Here is a 20,901-nt window from a genome sequence, read left to right on the forward strand (position 1 = left end):
AGTGAACACGCAAAAAAATGGTGGCTGTTACGTCACCATAACTTTTGTATCATGGTCACGTGAGGTAGGTACGGGGGTCACCGAGGGTCACCTTTGAGGGTGTCAATAGCGCAAGGGTGTCGACTGCTCACGCAAACATCAGCATTCATTTAAAGTACCTTCCAAGCTATATCTGCTGTTGATATTTTGCAGATCGTATATGCATGTTCACGGGAATCGATCCCGCAGGCCATCTCGGCCGCGAAATTCTGTGTCAGTACCCCTTTAACCCTTTACTGCCGGTTGTCGCGAATTCGCCACATACCGAAAGACGCCGATTAAGTAACACACAAAACACGTTGATGCCTTCACCGGCGGCTGTCACGTATTTGCGGCGAATGTAGCTTTCAGCACGAGACATATAGCGCCATTGCATGTAAGGTATTGCAAGCTGGAACCCAGTGTTGTGCATCTGATGCCGGAGAGCGCGAAGCACGTGCAACGGCTCTCACTTCTTCGTTGTTTTCTGCCCGAGGGACGTAAGTTCCATTCCTATAAAATTTTTTCGATGTGCACGCATACAAGAGGTCGCACGCGACATGTCACATTGTTTTGAAGTGCGTTATTTCCTGAGCGATCCTCGCTTCTGTGGTATGTCGAGTCAGTCAGTGATGACTGCCGGTATGACAAGTTCATGATGGACTTCCGCTCATTTTATGGGAAAAAAAGGCTTCGCACGCGCTTGCCACCTGAAGATAAAAGTGACGACAGCTGTCTCAATGACAGCGAAGACGATGATCCCGATCCTCATGCACAAGCATGAGTGTCTTCATAGAGCAGTGAGGATGAAGGCGAAGATGTGGTAGACCAGCCAAGCTAGTGCCTCTCCAAAACATGCAGTGCGGTGGAAAAAAAAGACTGTCAAAAACAGCGGGAAATGCCACACTGGAAAGCCGCTCATCCTCAATGTCACACTGTCAGAGCTCCTATTGAATATTTCAAGGAATTTTTTATGACACCTTCACGGAACACATCGTTCAGCAGAGCAATCTGTTTGCGACGCAGAAAAATTCGAACAAAGGACTGGCTCTGTCTCGTGGTGAGCTAGATCTATTTCTCAGTGCCGTCTCCTTCATGTCATTCTGTCGGCTCCCAAGAAGTCGGCTATACTGGGCGGCGAAGTCTAGGGCACACATGGTGGCCGACACGATGTCACGTGATTGGTAGGAGTCAATAAAGTCAAACTTGCATTTAACAACAATGACGACGCCAAGTTACGTCGCCCTGAAGAGATCCGCTTCATTGATGCGGCGAAGCCATACTTGCGTTGCAATATTGAGCTACTATTGGCTTAAGTGCCGATTGTCGCGAATTCGCGACATACCTAAAAGTATGCATTAAAGTTGCATTTTGGATAATACAACTGCTGATTTAAGTTAAGGTTGCTATTTAGAGCTGAAAAATGAATTTCATAATTATCATAATTTCATAATTCAGGCATTAAAGGGTTAAAGAACCCCAGGTGGTCAAAATTTCCGGAGCCCTCCACCACGGCGTCCCTCATGATCATATGGTGGTATTGGGATGTTAAACCCTAACAATTATTATTATTAGGAACCCAGAAATAGCAAATCTGTGCGCGCAATGCCAGCAAGCCATGCATCTTGCCACCTGGTTATGTAAAAAAGGAGTCTGAACTGGTGGCCTTGTGGTTTCAAAGATTGCCAATTCCATTGCCAGTGCTAGAACACAAGTACCCTTGCTTCCGTATTTGATGTGTGTCATAGATGCCATAAAAGCACGGCCAGAAAAATAAATGACAATGCATGTCGAAAACAGGAAGCTTGAACATTTGAAAGGATTAAACCACGGCCGCTGGATGAAAAAGTGCATGGTACGGCCTGCTGTGTCTGGTGTCTTTTTATGGGAGAGCGCGTGTTGGCCATAGTTGCAGTTGTGGCACAACTGAGTGGGGACGGGGAAACGGGCGCCGGCGGCTCCGTCGGGGGGCAGCAGCTGCAGCAAATCAGTTGGTGGTTGTAACAGTAATCCCACTTAGTTGTTCTAATTAGTTTTTACAGCGAAAGCTGTTATGAGATCATTTCTCCGGCCGTTTTTGGCGCCGTAGTTGTCCGCCGCCGCCGCCGCCGCCGCCGCCGCTGCCGCCGCCGCCGCCGCGCCGCCGCCGCCGCCGCCGCCGCCGGTGTCCGTAACCAGTATCGCTCGAAATAAGAAAAAAAACTAAATAAGAAAAAAAATTCCAGGATGGAACGAGGTTCGAACCTGGGCCCTCTGCGTGGGAGCCCAGTATTCAACCTCTGAGCCATGCCGGTGCTTGAAACTGCTTTGCAAAAAGGTCCTATACAGGCTTCATGTCGGGAAGGAACCACATTAGCATATGCAATATAGCGTGGTAGAAGATTAAAATAAGCACCAAGCATCGCACAACGCGAATTCTGTAACCAGGCGTCAAACAATTGCGAATTGCGCAACGAGTAGGTTGTTGAATGCTTCCAACCCATTACAAAGGGCTCTGCCATAATTCTTCATCGTCATCAGGCGTAGAATCAACAAAGTGCGCATAATCACTTACATGCGTTTAGCTGGTACCAACGTTCTCTGTAGAATGACGAAAAATGGCACAGTGCCTGCTGCCCTACTTCTAAAAAATTACAATTATTTATAGCGTAGTGGGTTCCTCGCAAGTGCACTTGTATTGGTTGCCAAGGAAGCCCATAAGCGCATGATCCACTTCCTCGGGGTCTCAGTAAGATTACAATGATTTATAGCGTAGTGGGTTCCTCGCAAGTGCACGTGTATTGGTTGCCAAGGAAGCCCATAAGCGCATGATCCATTACCTCGGGGTCTCAATAAAGTTCTTCGCCCCCCCCCCCCGTCTCTCTTCCACGTCAACGTATACAGCATGACGGGAGAGGGAAATAGCGACCGGGCGTCACCCAATGCAAATTACATAACTGGTGGGCCGTTTAAAGATGCCAACCCATTACAAAGGGTTGAGCCATAATTCTTCATCGTCATCAGTCGTCAGGTCAACAAAGTGCACGTAATGCCTTACAGACGTGTAGCTGGTGCCTCGCTTCTCCATAGAATGACGAATAATGGCTTAGTGGGTGCTTCCCAACTTCACAAAAATTTTGATTTGTGGCGTAGTGGGTACCTTTCTAGTGTACTTGTATTGTAGCCCCAAGAGAGCTTAACGGGCTCTAGAAACGCCGCTCTTCCAGCTTTCGCTGTGACTGTGCTGCGGTTTCAGCGCAGGCCTGGCGTTCCTTTTTTTTCAATCTCATTTATTGTAGTCATGACACATCATGCATGCAGTTGAGTCTGTTTGCGTAATCTGGTTAAATAGCCATTTAAATTCCCGTGTACGTGCCGAGCCTCTGACATTTTTTTTCCAGGACGAACTTTTTGCTTTGTGGCTGAAAGAATATTGCACAATGCGCGTAGCAACATCGTATGGCGCTGAACGCAAAATGTATCACGTATAATCGCGCTGAACGTATATTAGTTCTATTTCTGATCAACTTCAAGCAGTAGTATCAAGGTGTAATGAAGCTGGAAACAGATTGCGATGGTGCAATTTGTTGTTCTTTGGAATTCCCGACGAGGACAAAAAAAGCTGGGCAACTTCTGAGAGTAAAATTATTGCTGTATGTTCAGATAAGCTGGCGATCACCACTACCAGTCCTCAGTTTGAACGTGTGCGCCGACTGGATAAATTTGCTTCTCACTCATGGTCTTGAAAAGAGTGTGAGCAAGCGTGACTCTGCGTGAGTGAGTGTACTCATGAGTGAGTATGCCGAGCTATGTCCAAGCACGACTTGACAAGGATGTAGAAAGAAAATGGACAATGCTGTGTATTTGTCTGTTTTCCTCCTACTTCCTTGTGAAGTCGCACTTACTCTGTCATGGAGTACAGAACACATTTTGAGTGAATTAAGACATGGGTGTTTGCACTGTGGTCACGTTATGTACAGAGTCACAAATGATGAAAATTGAGGCAAGGTCAACAGCTGGGCTAGTTGGTAAGGTTCCATAATGTTTAAGAGCAGTGCAAAAGATGGGACAATGGACAAGAAGTTCACAGACGAAAGTGTTTGTCTGTGAACTTCTTGTCCTTTGTCCTGTCTTTTGCGCTGCTCTTAAACATTATGAAAATTGAGGCTTTTACACTGCTCTTATGCGAAATAAGTACAGTATTTGCGTATTCATCATTAAAATGAGTGTATTGATGTAATAGACATTTTTTAAATTTTCAGCCCGGTGAAATGTGAATTAACGCGCTTTCACTGTACCTCCTACATTGGACCGATTCAAGAGCCCCATTTCAAGCGTTTCTACCTATTGGCTGGAGTCTAATAAGCTTTCTATATCTTGGGTCTCTCGGGGACTGCAAGATTGACTGAAGTATGTAAAGTTTGAGATCATTGAAACTGTGACCTGCCGCGTTAAAATGCTGTGCCACTGTTTTCGGTAATTACTTCGCTGTGTCCGCATGATGCCGATTTTATGTAATATATTTTGGTTGTCCTGCTTCACCAGTGTATAGCTTGTGACGAAGTGAAATTGGAGCATGTAAATAATGTTGGAACTAGCGCAGGTAAAACTACATTTTACATGACTTCCAGCGTTCTTAACTCTAATATCATTTTGAAGGTATTTGCAAGTCTTGCATCTGGAACGAGAAGGAGCAGTCATGTGGGTTGTACAATGGGGTTGAGAATGTGGTACCAGCGAAAACACAGAAACACGTACACAAAAAGAAGGCGTTACACACGGACGACTTTCAACTGTGGTTTATTGGAAATTGCATTGGCGTCATTTCCCACGACACGTGACACTTGAAACTTATTTTTCCGCCAAGTAGGCACGCTCTTTCGACGTCAGAGGCAAGGACGTATCGCTGACACAATTATCTTTTGGATTTACAATATGAAATGCTTCTTAAATCTCCCGCTGATATCTCCGAGCGTACACTTGCCAAGCCCGGGGCTGGTCACTTAGCCCGCGTCTGGAAAACTAAAAGCAGCAACTGATGGAGGTGCAGTTGCTGTTTCTCGCGATGCCGAAGATCCTGCACCACTGCCGCCTCAACAACGAAATCTTCTGAACACACCGCCAGCCCTGTAAATGAAACTTCGGAGGAAGACCTGAGAATGCCACATAGCAGTAGTGGAAGAAAGCCGAAAATCGAATGGCAGACGTATTCTTTTCAAATGTTGGGAGACAACGTGTAGACAGAACAACAAGGTATTAAATATTCGGCTGATCCCACGCCTTGCGGGAATCGATTTCATGCGAAGCACTCAGCAAGTAGTTCTATGGTGCTTTTTTTTTTTGGTGTTGAGCCAAGCGTTACGAAGTGGATCGACGTGTTTTTCTAAGTGCAGTAGTTGTGTACACATCGTGGTCTTACCAGGCACGTCGACTACACTGGCGTTCAAAGGGTAACTTATGGTCTGTCAGACGTAACGTCAGCACCCACGTTACAGCACATACGTCAGTATTTTCGCAGTGAAGTGCACTTTACGGTGCGAGTATGTGAACATCATACGTAACTTTCGTTCGCGTATTCCTCCAGGGTCGAGAAACGCTTGAATATAGCTTGCTGAATCATATAGTAATACAAATCCCTATTGCAAAACCCAGCGCCACTGGGTACCAGCGTCCAGTGGCATGCCCGATTATGGGCCCAGCGTCGCGCTGGATACTGGGCCGCTAGAGCGGCGTGTTACTGGGAGGCACTGGGTACTCAAGCGCAAAACGGCTGTACAGCGATAAAACAGCGGAGCCTACGCTCCCTACATAAATATATTAGTAAAGAAAGTCATATAGAAAGCAGTAGTGCAATAAAAAAAGAACAAAAAGCCATATGAAAAAAAAAAAGCTCCACCACGAGGATTCGAACTCGCGACCTCTCAATCTCCAAGCGAGTACTCTACCACTGCGCCACGCTGAACCACATCAACACAGCTGTGAAAGGGCTAGTCAATACAGAAAGACAGCGTTTCGTTTCATATTTCGGTGTCGCGTATTCAAGGAAGACGCGATCTTCCTTTCCAAATCACGCTTGCTTCCTTATTAGACACAAACAAAGGGTGGCCGGCAACGAATGAAATGCCCAACATGGGAAGAGTGCCACGTTTCTTTAAGAATTCCCGTTTTCACTCCGAAAAATATCAAATGGATTGAGGAGCCGGGTACAGTTTGACGGCTGTTACTGCCGATTTTTAATAGCCGTTTCTCGCCCTTACTAATTATTTTATTTATTTATTTATTTATTTATTTATTTATTTATTTATTTATTTTCAATACTGCTGCTCTCAGCTGAGAGCGTAGCAAGAGGGCAATACAGATAGTCAGTACAATTTATACGAAATGTTTACAGGATAATAAACTATGCAAACGAACGTAGAAAAAAAAAAGGTTACAATAATATATTACAACAACAAACAGTGGTTACATAAATACATACGATCAACTTGCATACATTTATCAAATCAATCAAGTGACACTGTGTTAAGGTTGAACACCATTTGTACAAAGAAGCAGTAATATCACATCCCATGAAAAGTATTTTCAGACAAAGAGAAGAGGGAATTAGCCTGTATGTTTTCCTAGCTGCGCCAAGGGGAGGCAACCGACAAGTACTAATGCGGAATAGGAGTAGGCAGTATGACATCTGATTGGGACAATACTAGTTGTGTGTACCTTCAATTTTATTGGCGAATTCCGAGAACGACTTGGTGTTTGTGATAGATGGGTGTAGTTGATTCCATTCCCTAATGGCAAGTGGAAAAAATGAATGTTTAAAACTTTCATTACTATATGAATATTCTGTTAGTTCATTTGCATGCCTTTGACGCGTAAGTCGAGATTCGGAAAACGAAATGTATTTGGACGCGCTTATCCTGAAGTTGTTGTTAATAATCTGAAAGAAAAACTTTAGCCGGGCTTCTTTCGCTCTTTCTGACAGCGTACAGAAGCTGAACATGTACAGAAGCTTTATGATGACTCGTTCGATAAACACGCGCCTACATGAACTCATACTGGGTGTGTCCAGATAAGATCGAACACGAGGTCCCGGTCACCATTCCCGATTGTGATCAAATTTACTGTAGGTCTAGGCATTACACCCAGAACAATGGTTTCGCAGTTAGTTTTGCGAAAAAAAATTTTGTTCGCCTGAAAAAAAAAAAAAATTTTGGCCGCAAAAAAACGCTTTTCCGCCAATTTCGCGATTTCTGAATTTCGAGCGCACCTAGGGAAAAAACGGTGCACTTCTTCGTCACAATATTTATTCCCCTTAAAGAACAAGTGAAATACAATCTTATGAGTCTATTATTTCCCTTGCTTGTCGAAGCACATTTGAAGAAAAAAATCACAAACTTGGCAAATCGCACAAAATACCTCTATTTCAGGAATTTATTGCTGCAAGCAATTTAAAGTGAGGATAATAAAAATCGGTACATATTAACTTTGATACTTTCGCTCTCGTTTAAAATAATTTGCGTGGTTTTATCGCGCTCCGTTTTACTCGAAAATTGGGCTGAAATGTAAGTGATTTACCAAAAACGCCGAAATTTGAAAATGATTTTCTCAAAAAAGCCATTTTTAATTTTTTTTAAAATCCCTCTGAAGTCAAGGACGTCATCTACTATTGTGCAGAAAAAAACATTGCATTATTTTGGTTGCTAACAAGTTATAGTGCGTCAAATGTGACCATGCCAGCCCAGCGGCCGCGTCGTTTGTTATGGGCTGAAACTCGGATATAAGTTGCTAAAAATACTTGTACGTGACATAATCACAAACCAGCAGCTCCACACCAACAGATGCGCAGCCCGGTGTCATGGTTCAGCAAGCTTTGTCTTGCGATCAGCCGCTTGACAAACCCGCAGCAGCGGCCGCTCGATGCTGCGGGCGCTGATATTACATGAGTGCCGCTTAGACTGCGGATGAGCTCCGCTTGAGCGCCAAACTACGCTCAGAGGACAAACGAGAGAAGAATGCATCACTGTGAAAGTTAAAGGCCGTTAAGTGCCAACAAATGTCATAGTATGCAACGAAAACTCTGCCGGCGATTTCCCAGTGAGCGCCTCCAATAGTTCTCTCATGTGTTGCTTTCTCTCTTCGGATGGCCTAAATATAATTAGGCTCATTCTATGAGCAACATATGGCACAAAAGAAAGCCATTGACATCTAAAGAAAGCTGTCATACGTGCTTCCGATGGTCGAGCAACTCAAGCTGCAGTTGTTCATCTCGTGCCAGAACACTTGTGTCAGCCGGCTGTGAAAAGAAGTGTGTCCAAGTCCTTTACTTCATTAAAGAACCGCTTTTACAATACTGTATTGTTGGCCGTCCGCAGATAGAATATTCAACGCAAGTCGAGCGTTTATCACGATGTTATGCGTCTTCGGGCATAACAGCAGGGAAAAAAAAATACATCCGTGCTGTATTGAAGGCGCTCACTGGGAAATTTCCGGCAGAGTTTTCGTTGCATATTATGGCATTTGTTGGCACTTAAGGGCCTTTAACTTTCACAGTGATGCATTCCTTCTCTCGTTTGTCCTCTGAGCGTAGTTTGGTGCGCAAGTGGAGCTCATCCACAGTCGAAGCGGTACTCATGCAATGTGAGTGCCCGCAGCATCGAGCGGCTGCTGCTGCGGGTTTGTCAAGCGGCTGATCCCAAGACAAAGCTTGCTTAACCATGACACCGGGCTGCGCATTTGTTGGTGTGGAGCTGCTGATTTGTGATTATGTCACGTACAAGTATTTTTAGCAACTTATATCCGAGTTTCAGCCCATAACGAATGACGCGGGCGCTGGGCTGGCATGGTCACATTTGACGCACTATAACATGTTAGCAACCAAAATAATGCAACGTTTTTTTCTGCACAATAGTAGATGACGTCCTTGACTTCAATCAGAGGGATTTAAAAAAAAATTAAAAATGGCCTTTTTGAGAAAATCATTTTCAAAGTTCAGCGTTTTTGGTAAATCACTTACGTTTCAGCCCAATTATCGAGTAAAACGGAGCGCGATAAAACCACGCAAATTATTTTAAAAGAGAGCGAAAGTATCAAAGTTAATATGTACCGATTTTCATTATCCTCACTTTAACTTCCTTGCAGCAATAAATTCCTGAAATAGAGGTATTTTGTGCGATTTGCCAAGTTTGTGATTTTTTTCTTCAAAAGTGCTTCGACAAGCAAGAGAAGTAATAGACTCATAAGATTGTATTTCACTTGTTCTTTAAGGGGAATAAATATTATGACGAAGAAATTCACCGTTTCTTCCCTAGGTGCGCTCGAAATTCAGAAATCGCGAAATTAGCGGAAAAGCGTTTTTTGCGGCAAAAAGTTGTATATTTTTTTTCAGGCGAACAAAATTTTTTTCCGCAAAACTAACTGCGAAACCATTGTTCCGGGTGTAATGCCTAGACCTACAGTAAATTTCATCACAATCGGGAATGGTGACCGGGACCTCGTGTTCGATCTTATCTGGACACCCCCTACTGAGTAATTTTCTCGCGCGAGCGACGATATTACTGCGGGGCGGGCGTGTCTGTATTCTGACTTGCAGTTCTGTCGACACCTACAACTATAAAACCGCTCCGCAAAAACAAATATTATTATTTGAAAAAAGATGCCGGTGTGTTAGTTCACTAACGCGTACCAGTTGAGAGGTATGTGTTCCGACGTATGAGTCAGAGAAGTGCCGGCGAGTGCGGCCGGCTGCTTTCGGTGAGCCTGCGTTCGTTGCTGAAAGCGCTTCGCATCGATGGTCATCGCTCCTTGTGCGGACACCGTACACAAGAAAAAATGGTTAATTTAGGTTAACAGATGTCCAGACTATACTTTACAGTAAATCTTACACGTTGGAATTGCGTGTACTTAAACCAAGAAACGCCGGTGGCAAGTAGATGGACTCCGCCGGTACGCTAGGCCTAATGCTCGCTGGGAGCCGCACTGGGTAGGACCGATCTCGGCGCAGATGAGTTGCGACGGTTGAAGTTTCTGCATTTTGGCCTCGGAACCTTTTTTAACTGTTAGCTAATGTATAGCCGAAGTAAGTGGAAGTGCAAGAATTGCCCGAGCTGCGTTTCCGGTGTGGCGATATCGAACGACGGCTGTTTTCCTGGCCTCCGTTGGGAGGGGTCGCGAAGCCAGAGCTCATTTACTTCTTGCCAACTGCACGGCGATGTAACGATTTGTCTGTATGTTCAGACCAACGCCTCCAGACTTATATACATTGCAACATGAAGTCATTACTGCAACACATCACGGATTCAAAACTGATATATATGAGCGGCATGCATAAAATGTGTGTTCATTGCTGCTACGTGCTCCGCAAAAATTAGCGGCGTTATTGGCACTGCATGAATAAAACAAAGCGTGGTAGAAAGCAAAATGATCACTGTTGGCTGCTTTGGGTTATTAACATATTTTTCTCCCCATTCGACAGGGAAACAATAAAAGTTACCGTGATTTCACATATATCATATCACGTATATCATGAAAATAGTGCGCATTTCCTCGTCTTGCTCTGCCAAGCTAGAATTTTTGACACATGTTTGGGACCCGTTAGGATAGCATCTATCGGAACCATCGAATCAGACATTCGATATTCAGCGATACCAAAGCATTCTGCCGCGCACGATACTGAAAGCAGCGCGCGGCACTGGCAGAACAGTGCAGGATCCAGTATGTGCCAGCGCACGCCAGTGAGAATTCCAGCGTCTCCAGCGCTTCCCAGTGAGCGCCAGCGTCACAGCGGCAAAGCCAGTGGCTCTACTAGTGCGACCCAGCTCTTTCCCAGTGCTTTCACCGGAGTCCCAGTGAATTCGAGCGTATACCAGTGTTCCCAGTGCGGTCCAGCACCAAAAAACGTACTGGTATCACGCTGGGGTACTGGAACGGCGCTGGTTTTTTCAATAGGGATGTAACGTTTATTACACTGCTACAAAAGCAGAGCAAACACTGGATCTACAGACGTTAACCTGACATGACGCCTGTATCATAGGAGTACATATGTAGTGTTTACTCTTTGTTATACAGTAGAACCCCGCTGATACGTTTTTGAAGGGACCGTAGGAAGTAAACGTAAGAGACGGGAAACGTAAGAGCCGAAAAACAGGAAAAACGGCAAAATATTTAGTGGTACAGAATTTTATTTCAATTCTTACGAGCAGCACGAAAATTGGCGCGCTCAGCCGCGATCTAGTCAATGGATAGAAACGCGGAGCTTAGGACGGCCTTATCCACAGAAATGTAATCAACGTATGTGATTTTTTTAACACCAACAGCTGTAGGCATGAAAGAACTAAGCACACGCAATCACAACCGGCGCGGCGAGTCTGACCGCGAACCGCACGCACGACCATGCGAGCTCCAACCAGCTCGAACTCCTCCCGTTCTCCGATAAATAACGATGATGATCAGTCTACGCCAACGCGATGGCAGAAGTGAATGCCAATCTCGAAGGCCTTGCTTTCGCAAGCAATTACGTCATACACGCCATGTTTGTGCAATGCAAATCTCAGAGGCTATGCTTTTGTCAATAGTAAATGCCAATCTCGAAGGCCTTGCTTTCGCGAGCATTTACGTCATAGACGCCATCTTTGCAATTTGAATCTCAAAGGCCATGCTTTTGTTTGCATCAATTGAAAGATTCTGTTGCTTGCGCCTTTCATGCGGCTAATATTACGGTCAAACGAGGCCAAGCTGCGTGAAAATGCACCATGGCCGCTCTCTGTCGTAGTCACTCGGTCGGCTCCGGGCACACTTCGCGACGTATCATATGGGAACGGTCCGACAGTTACGGCGTAACAGCGGGGTTCCCAATACATTGTATCCTATGGGAGCTATGCCGGGACCGGCGGAAAACGACGTAACAGCGGGGAAAACGCAGCAGTGAGGAACGTAACAGCGGGGTTCTACTGTAAAATTAGATAGCCAGCACCACAACCACAACTGACATTGCACCGACATTACGCCTGCATAGGGTATTTTTCCAAAGCAGGTTCTAGACCTGGCGTGGCTCTGTGGTGGAATACCTGACTGCCACGCAGAACCATTGGGTTCAATTCCTGCTGGGATCCTAATTTTTATTCTGTGCATTCGTCGGGTCGACGCTGACGTTGTCGGTTTTTTTTAAGGCTTTCGCATTTTAATTACCAATGTCTGTTCTCGCTATTCCTGGGTAGATATAAACTGTCAATCACCTGTGGCGCATATCCGTACACCGATGCCTGTGGTAAACGGGTATGTGCTACACGTGTCTGGAGGAAAGGGTTTGACGACGTACGCGACAGGATTTTCACTTTATTCAGTCATGAGCAGACAGTCATATTCGTCAAATCCGCTTAACCTCCCATGCCAATTTTGGTCTACACCAAGTTAAGGAGGCAATCACGAGAGCACCCAGACGTAGGCGGCTAGATAAAGAGATACCTAGATAGAAACGCTCAAAGTGCCTAGGGTTTGCTGCTACTTACATCTAGCTCCACATCGTAGCTCATCGCGTTAAGCTTCGTCTGCGGGGCGCACTTGCAACGCTATTTGCACTCGTTGTCACCTTTATATTCCGTGATGTCGTGCACGTGACCTGCTTCTTGCAAGCGGAGACCCTTCTCTAGAGCAGACGCACGAAAACGCGTACGCCAGCTGGTCAAGTCTTTGAAACTGCAGCGCAAAAAAACTGGCAGCGCCATGGGTGCATTTGCGCTGTCAGTACTCGCCTTCGCGCCAGGGGCCCTCCAGACAATAATGGAACAGCGAGTTCGGCAGTTAATATGCAACGATGCTTATTTTACATCGTGTCGCCAATCGGGCCTGCCTCATTTGCAGTCCCGAAAGGGAGGAGGCATCGTGCCCCCTCTGGCCCATCTCCGAAGGAAAACAAATGCCTACAAGCACAGCACCACGCAAAGAAGCTGACTCGTTTGATGTTCCGACAGCGCTCATCGGTGTGCACATGAGAGGGACACCGTGTCATTCTTTCTAGATGACTTGGCGGCCATTAAACGCTTCCACGACCGCAAATGACTGCGCGGGAGTCTGCCTGAAGCCCGACGACGGGCCTCGTTGTGTGAACACATGTCCGAGAGTCGAACGCTTCGTGCATTGTTCAAAAGAACACTGTTGCTGCCGCTTCTCTTTGCCTCTCGGCAACAAGCGCAGCAGCATGCAGCTTCGAATTGCTCATAAAGAAACGCCGCGCTTCTCTTCGAATACGTGCCGAAAGCAGCAGAGCCTGCTCCGCGTCATCTGCTTCACATGCCAGTGCTGTCCCTGCCGCCGCTTGGGGCGCTTTTCGGGAGAGGCGTAGCTGGCGCCTTACGACGGCCGCCCGGTCCCTATGGCGAACTAAAGTGGCGGCAGCGCGAGCTCGAGCCGCGGAATGACAGCGCAGTCAGGTAAGCTTGCGTTTCACTCGGATGGTGTTGACGTTTCAGCTATGCACATGTTTATTGCAGGAGAACAGGCGGAGGGCCGTTCGATTTGGCGACGCACGTTTCGGTGGACGACGCCCGCATCGTTACAAGTATGCGCGTCGACCCCGTCTTGGGCTGCGGTGGCCCTTCGTTCCCAGGGCCCGCGGCGTCCAGAAGGGCTGCCGATAGTATAGAGATAAGGACCTCCACAGCATTGCAAGTATTAATAATGCCCCTTCTGTTCCTTCTCTTTTTTGTTGCGGTGGCTGTTCCGCGTCTAGTTTTTCTTAAGTAATGTACCAACTAGCCCAACAGCCAGCTGTGTTATTTATAACGTCTCCGATGCGCGAAGTATGTTCCTGAACTGTCGTGATCATTAGGATGGGGCTATATGTTTTGCTGAGGATGCGTAAGGACTACTGTAAGTAAAAGTTACAATCATGTAAATATACATAAGCAGAAGCAATAAGAGTTAAGTTTCAGGACCTCACGTTATACGCGATCAGTTGAACCTGAAAGATAAAGTCTAGGCGAATCTCAATCCACAGAAGTGACGCATCCCCGAAGGTGTTAACTATGGAAGGGACTTCTACGTTGCTTACAACATACGGATAAGAAGTGCATAATGGCCACAGATAAACAAGAGGAATAGACCTCTACCGGCCTACGTCACTCACGCCCCGTGACGTCAGGTCACGTGAGCTTTCGGCGCACGTGCAACGACGGTGGTTGGCAAAACACTTCCGCTGCCGGCTGCAGCGTGGTACAGTCGCACGGTGTTTGGCGCATGTTCTTTTTTTCTTTTGAACCTTTCCCTTCATCTTTCGGTTCCAAGATTATTTGTGGTATGTGTCAAAGAACATATAAACGTGTCGTGGACTGCGTGACGAAAAATTTGCCGCGCTGCTGGCTGTTTAACTTGGAGAAGTGAACCCACTTGGTGGTCTGTGCGAGGAACAGCGGCATCGTCTTCGAAAATGTGCCGCGCTTACTGTGGCGTGTAGTGTGCGTTGAAAGGCAGCAACAGTACCGGTTCACCTTTGCGGACGTTGAAGCTGACAATATTGTGTGTGGTGTGTGAATAACGATGCATCTTGTTTGCGAAAACATTGGCGCGCGTTGTGTCTAACCGGTTAGCAGTGACCGGTTTTCGACGGAACATCAGGATTGGACATTTTATTTGATGCGATGATCTGCGAGTGCGTACATCTGAGTGTTTGTGCTGCGTGCATGATGATAAACGTGCATGATGACCGGGCTGAAAGGTGAGACTACGCATGAGCTACCAGCGTGTTTTAGCATTGCCGAACATGCATGTACGGTTTACCATGGCGAATACCCAGAACCATACGCGTATCGCCTTTTATTGGAGATGTATGGAAGCAGTGGAGATTCTTGTTTGTCATATTCTAGTTAGCTTATCATTACGGCTCGATATTTATGAATTGACATTCCGAGTTTGTGTACCAAGTCTAAAGGAGAGGAATAAGTATGGAAACACGATGTAGGCATCAGCTACAGCGAAGTAACCGCGCAAGAGATTATTTATAATTAAATTATTGGGTTTAACATCTCAAAACTGCTCTGTGGATTATGAGGAACGCCGCAGAGGAAAAATTCGCTTTAATTTTCACGGGGATTTATTAACCTCAACCGAACGCACGCCAATAAGTTTCCTTCATTTTTTTTTTTTTTTCATTCATCTCCGATCAGAATCTTGCGCCGTGAGTGAGAATCTAATCCGTGACCCCGCGCACAGTAGCCGCCAATGCTGTACATCGTTTAAAACTGCGGTGCAGATTTCGTGACGAAAATTGAGTACGTTCGCGTCCATTCAATGCTGATATTTCTCCAAACACCAGTCATCGTGAAAATGTACAACGTTCGCTTTCGAAGAGCATAAGATTTTTTTATGGCTGTCATCCACGACGAGGAAATCATATGTTGACCTAGCAGAATCATTCATTATAGGCACTGACTATTCCTTTTAACAGCTGTGAGTTCAGAAAATAGCAATTTGCAAAAACATCTATCGAAGTAACGCAGACGCACGCAGCGCTGCTATGCAGAGATCCCTTTTTTGCCAACCAGCGCTTGCTCCGAAGGCGGGACTTGGGGGCGGGATACTGCCAGTGACGTCACACTGTTTGCAAACAGGGAGAGGTCTATTGTAGTATTTCACGCAATTGATGTTGCATTGGACTGGCAGCACTAAGAAGTGCACAAACTGCATTCAAAGAGATGTCTTTTTGCAGATGTGCTTGTTTCAAAACTGGCTGATACAATATTAGAGGCATCCTTTGTTGTTGTTGGCAGCAGTGAATGATAAGACAATGATGTAAACAATGAGTCAACTTGGCTGCTTTTTATTATTGCAAGGATGATGAATTGACTCACAATGATGAATTGGCAGAAGAAGACGAATTGACTCACAATACATTCTGAAATACCACGTATTACTCTTGCATGTAAACTTTTGTAGTCCAGCAAAGAAACCAGGACAGAAAGCAGCTACGCAGTGCTGTGCCCACATTGCCCTTTCGGTACTGGTTCGTTTTGTGCCTATGAGCGTTTACATAGATTACCAACCACAGCAAGCTTGTGCTCTTGCATGTACGAGTGGCTACTTCATGTATAGAGCTTTTGTACACACCTGCCAGACTCGTACAGTCATCACACGGGTTTGCATTGTGAATAAAGTGCTGAAAACAATGCTCTGGAATGGCATTCAATGTTGCATGCACTGCTGCAAAATAACAGAGGTTGTTTACAGAGACACCATGGTTTCAACAAACTAGTGCTGCTATGATTTGCAGCAGAAGCTGAGCATGCTTTTGCCTAACTACTTGGTACAACGAGCATGCTCTCAATGAACGAACACAATGAAGCTTTTGTCAGAATACAATTCCTACAAGAAGACAAGTACAGGGGATAGGTATAGGATCGAACACAATGCAAGTGGCTACTTTGTCATGAGAAAAAGCAAGAGCTTCTTGTGTTTCACGTTTCTGTGCACATCTCGCAGGAATGTAAACCCCATTACATCAAGTCGTGCTCGGCTGTGAACCACTACAGAGCGTGATCCCGCCTGTGCCTGCCCGCCTGGTACATGTCTACTGCAGCCGTATCGTCGCTATTGTTGTTGTAAAGATCCGCATATTCTCATTCGAGTTCTTCAGTGCAAGGGATGTCGTCTGGCTCAGGCAGCTGCTGCCAAACACCGAGGTTGTGAAGCACTACACAAACTACGACGATCTTCGACGTGAAGAGTGGGCCATAGTACAGTGCTCTGTACCTCTGCAGGCACCGAAAGCTGGCCTTGAGGACTCGAGTGCACAGTTATACGACGCACCGCAGTGAAGAGTGGTTGCGGTGGAATCGGGCAGCAGGGGATCCCGCAGGATGTGCTTCAGGGATGGGGTTAAGCAGCCAAGGTTGAAGCTGTTATGCACTATCACCTGTGGCGGACAGTGTTCCAATTAGCATAATATGAACATACAGTCAAACCCCGCTACAACGAAATTGACGGTGCTCGGAAAAATGTTCGTTGAAGCGAACATTTCGTTGTAGTGAAATCGAAAAAAATATGGCTGACCTGAGCTAGTCGAACAGTGAAACTTTTATTTCCAATATTCAAAAAGTCTCTGCTGCTTCCTTTGCGTCCCCAGCAGCGTCACGACGCGATTCTCATATATGCATAGCGACGCCACGTTGAAAAGCACGCAGAAACCACGGCTTCCGCGAACGAATCAAACAAGCACGGGCGCGCAACACGAACTGCACAATTGCACCAATACGCTAACACTAGCTATTCGCCGACAACGGCGACATGCAGGCGTGCTATCGCGGAGCGATAACTTACGCCTTATTCTATGCTATTCTTATCCACTACTCGCCGCTGGCTGATCCCGTTGATAACGCGGCGAATTGTTGCTCCGACCACCGGTCGCACTGGCCAAGCGCGAAAAGCACGAAAAGCATTGGCATTGGAAAAGGCACCATTCCGCGACTGCGCTCCAGGGCTGCTCGCGTTGATAACGCGGATGTACCGTCGCTCTGACCACTAGTGAAGCGCGAAAAGCACGAAAAGTATTGGAAAGGCATCGGAAAAGCTATCGTTTCGCGATTGCACCCCAGTGTCGACAACTGAGCTTTGGCTTCGGATTGTCTGAGACTCAGAAGCAACTCAAGCCAGTTGCGAAAGCAGGGCAGTCTGATCGCCGTCGCTATCAAGCAATGGCGGCCCCCATGCTCAGTCAACAGCGGCGGTTTCTGGTGGTTCCAACACGCGATTCAGACTTTGAATTCGTATTTTTATGTTCTAAAATGCATCAAAATGTCCGAGATTGTGTTTATTGCACGGTAAATTAAATTTTTGAGCCCCGAATGGCATCGTCAAATTTCGTTGAAGCGGAACGGCAGCAGAAAAAGTGTTCGTTGTGGCGAGCATATTTACGCATTGACTCCTATGGACTGTTGACGGGGAACCGAGAATTTTTCGTTGTACCGGAAATTTCGTTGAAGCGGAGTTCGTTGTAGCGGAGTTCGACTGTATACATGAATATGTACTATTCCTTTCTGACTTCTTTTAACTTATTCGAAGACATCGTGTCAGTGATATGCACTGCTTTCCTTTTTTTTTTACAGCTAGGCATATTGACAGAATTGCTTGTCTGGTTAGGTTACATAATTACGACTTTTGAAATGCTCCAACGAAAAAATGGCTTTATTTCCAAATGGTTTGGAATCAACTCAATTCCTTCGTCAGGGGGAATGACAACGAAGCTACTGAACTGCAACCTTTAACTTCTTTCATAGAGAAGAAGGGGCGAGTGACAGAAGGCGCATCTCTTTTGGTGGTAAGGGTGTTGCGCTTTCTCTTGATTGCATGGGACTGATGTGCGGCTGCAGACGGTCAGCACACTCAAGGCTTGGTTTCCCTTAGTTTTTTTTTTTTGTGCTTAGGCCGTCAATGAAAAGTGACAGCAGGTTTCTTTTGCAACTGTTTGAGTTGTTTTTTAGTGCTTTTTATGAACCATGACTGAAATACCTTTGAGTTTTCAGTTGACTTATTTTATTGCTATATAGCACTTGGCTGTGCTTGCTTATTTGTATTTTTTTATACAAGTTGTCCTTTCTACACATAATTGTATTTATGAATGTACAACATTTATGGCAGTTTCATTTGATGTATTCTTTTTTTTTTAACATAGCCTCAGAGTGTAAGATTTTCTGTATCATTGTATGCTTACTATTTATTTCACCACTTTATATTAAAAGATCATACAATGTCTTCATGAAAGTTTATTTCATGCTTGACCTTTCTGTTGCACTAGTCGTCCTTCTCATGACCATAGAAAGACAAGTTGCAATTATACACTGAAAGTCGGATTATTGTGTGCCGCCTCGGGTCTCAGTATGACTTGTTTTCTCAAATGTGTGCATGAGAGAATTTTCATTCAAGGGAACACCATTGCCACTAAAGTAGATAGTGTTCGACCAAGGTAGCTGCCAGTAATAACATATGGGGCAGAAATTTGGACAAAGAGACTTGAGTAGTTAGAACCATGCAGCGTGTAATAAAATTACCATGAATAATGTTTTTGCTACACCACGGTGTTAGAATAGGTTAGGTGTACCGACGTTCCGCCTCCGCCGCGCAGCCTCCTCGCCGAACATGGGGACGCGCTTCGCGTTTTTTCCAACAGGCTGCGCTGGGTGTATCGAGGCTTCAGGCAGCGTTGCCATCTGGTGAAACTCGCCACCAGATTTTGGAAATTTGGTGAAATTCTGGAGCTTTTGGTGGCCAGGTCGGCAAACTTCTACACCAGCCAACATCTGGTGAAATCTGGGGAAAATCACTCTACCGAACCTCCGCCCACCATCGCTGCTCATCCAAACTTATAACACTAGGTAGCGCGTGTGACCACCCGATTCTAAGGCTTGCAGGATATGGCTGATATTAGCATTTGTCTATTGACTCTACTCCTCATTTAATACCCACTGTTAATACCTGTGTTGCTGCGCTACCGCTAGGGCATAGTTAGAGTGCACGGTGAACGAAAGCTTCTTTCTGCAACGCATGTCTAGTTATAAGAGGCTTCAGTAGACGGCGCCAGCTGTTATAACCTTTCTCGCCAAGTCTATGCCGAACGTCGCACGTGTGTTTACGCTCAAGGACATTAGTGTGATCCTGTCAGTCATCAAATTTGCTTTGTATAATGCTGTGTGTCATTGCATTAATGACAACAAAATTAATTTGATATTTTAAAGCAAGTTGGCATCGAGCCTGGCCTCTACACTGCAAGTGCTTGCCGCGCAAGTGATCGGCACTGCATCGTGAAAATATCCCGTCACGGCGCTCATGCAGCAAGGCAATCTGGAAAAAAGAAATGGCGGGTTCGCGGTCAAGCAAAGGCACACAAGAGTATAGGGTCCAGGATGGTACCGGCTATAAATATCGAGAATTTTAGCTCTCCTGATCCCCTTGTGTAAGCGCTGCACCTATGTCCAATCCTTTATTTTTATTTTCTGAGAACCTATATATATGGTATTTTTCCATCCGCGAACAATCATAACTTTTTGCTAATGAAGATTTTTCATTAAAACTTGGCACACTTCCTTATCACATGAGTGGGTGTGCAATGAACCTCGATAAGCAAAATCGAGCGACAAGATTTATTATGCCTGCCTGTCATACGAAGGTGCCACTAGTTATTGTTCATCAGACTTCATTTGTTTTGGTTCATTGCACAGGTCGAAACTTCTCTTATTTCTCTAGAAAAAATTTGTTTTTTTAGTGGAATCTCAGGTGTGTTCGCGTAAATCCCATTTTTAATGAAATTCCTAATTAAGAAAAATTAACAAATAAGAATTTGCTTTGTGATGCTCACGTGTGCCTAAAGAGGTGTTTTTAATGTAGACGAATAATTTCTAGTGCTTATTACTTTCTAAAAATTTTTTCCGACACTTGGCCTCATACCTTAAATGCTCCTGATCATGACTTTGTGAAAAATAAAACGAGTTCTTCACGAATGTTGATTTTGTAGTCCAGGGATTCGAAGGAACACCGTCTGGCGAGGGGCATAAACATTTCTTCCGAATAAACACACTGGCCTTAATTGCAACGTAAAAAAAAAAAACTTTAGCGAATGTTTGTTTATTTGCTAGAAATGTTGATTTTGGGTCGTTTTTATGAATTTCGTAACAATTTAATTTCTGGTGAAATCTGGGGAAATTTTAGCAAGTGTCTGGTGTCGTGCCCACTTTACAATCTGGCAACGCTGGCTTCAGGTCAGCCACTTCAACGGGAGCCGCGTCGCTTACAAAGCTGCATTTGCGACAACTCTTCAACTGCTGGCCATTCCTTTTTTATCAGGGTAACCGCACATATCAATCTGATTTGAAAGTAAATGCACAGCATCAAGAAATTCAGTGGCGGCAGCCAACAGATGGAAATACATAG

The 20,901-nt window shown here is 45.4% G+C and overlaps 1 protein-coding gene across 1 annotated transcript in view; it reads left to right on the forward strand.

Moving 5' to 3' along the window:
• The window catches only part of LOC119379502 (mitogen-activated protein kinase kinase kinase 13), a 419,538-nt gene that overhangs the window by 860 nt on the left and 397,777 nt on the right, over positions 1–20,901 (forward strand). The gene's annotated exons all lie outside the window — the stretch shown is intronic.

This window comes from Rhipicephalus sanguineus, chromosome 1, assembly GCF_013339695.2.
Source record: "Rhipicephalus sanguineus isolate Rsan-2018 chromosome 1, BIME_Rsan_1.4, whole genome shotgun sequence".
NCBI lineage: Eukaryota > Metazoa > Arthropoda > Arachnida > Ixodida > Ixodidae > Rhipicephalus > Rhipicephalus sanguineus.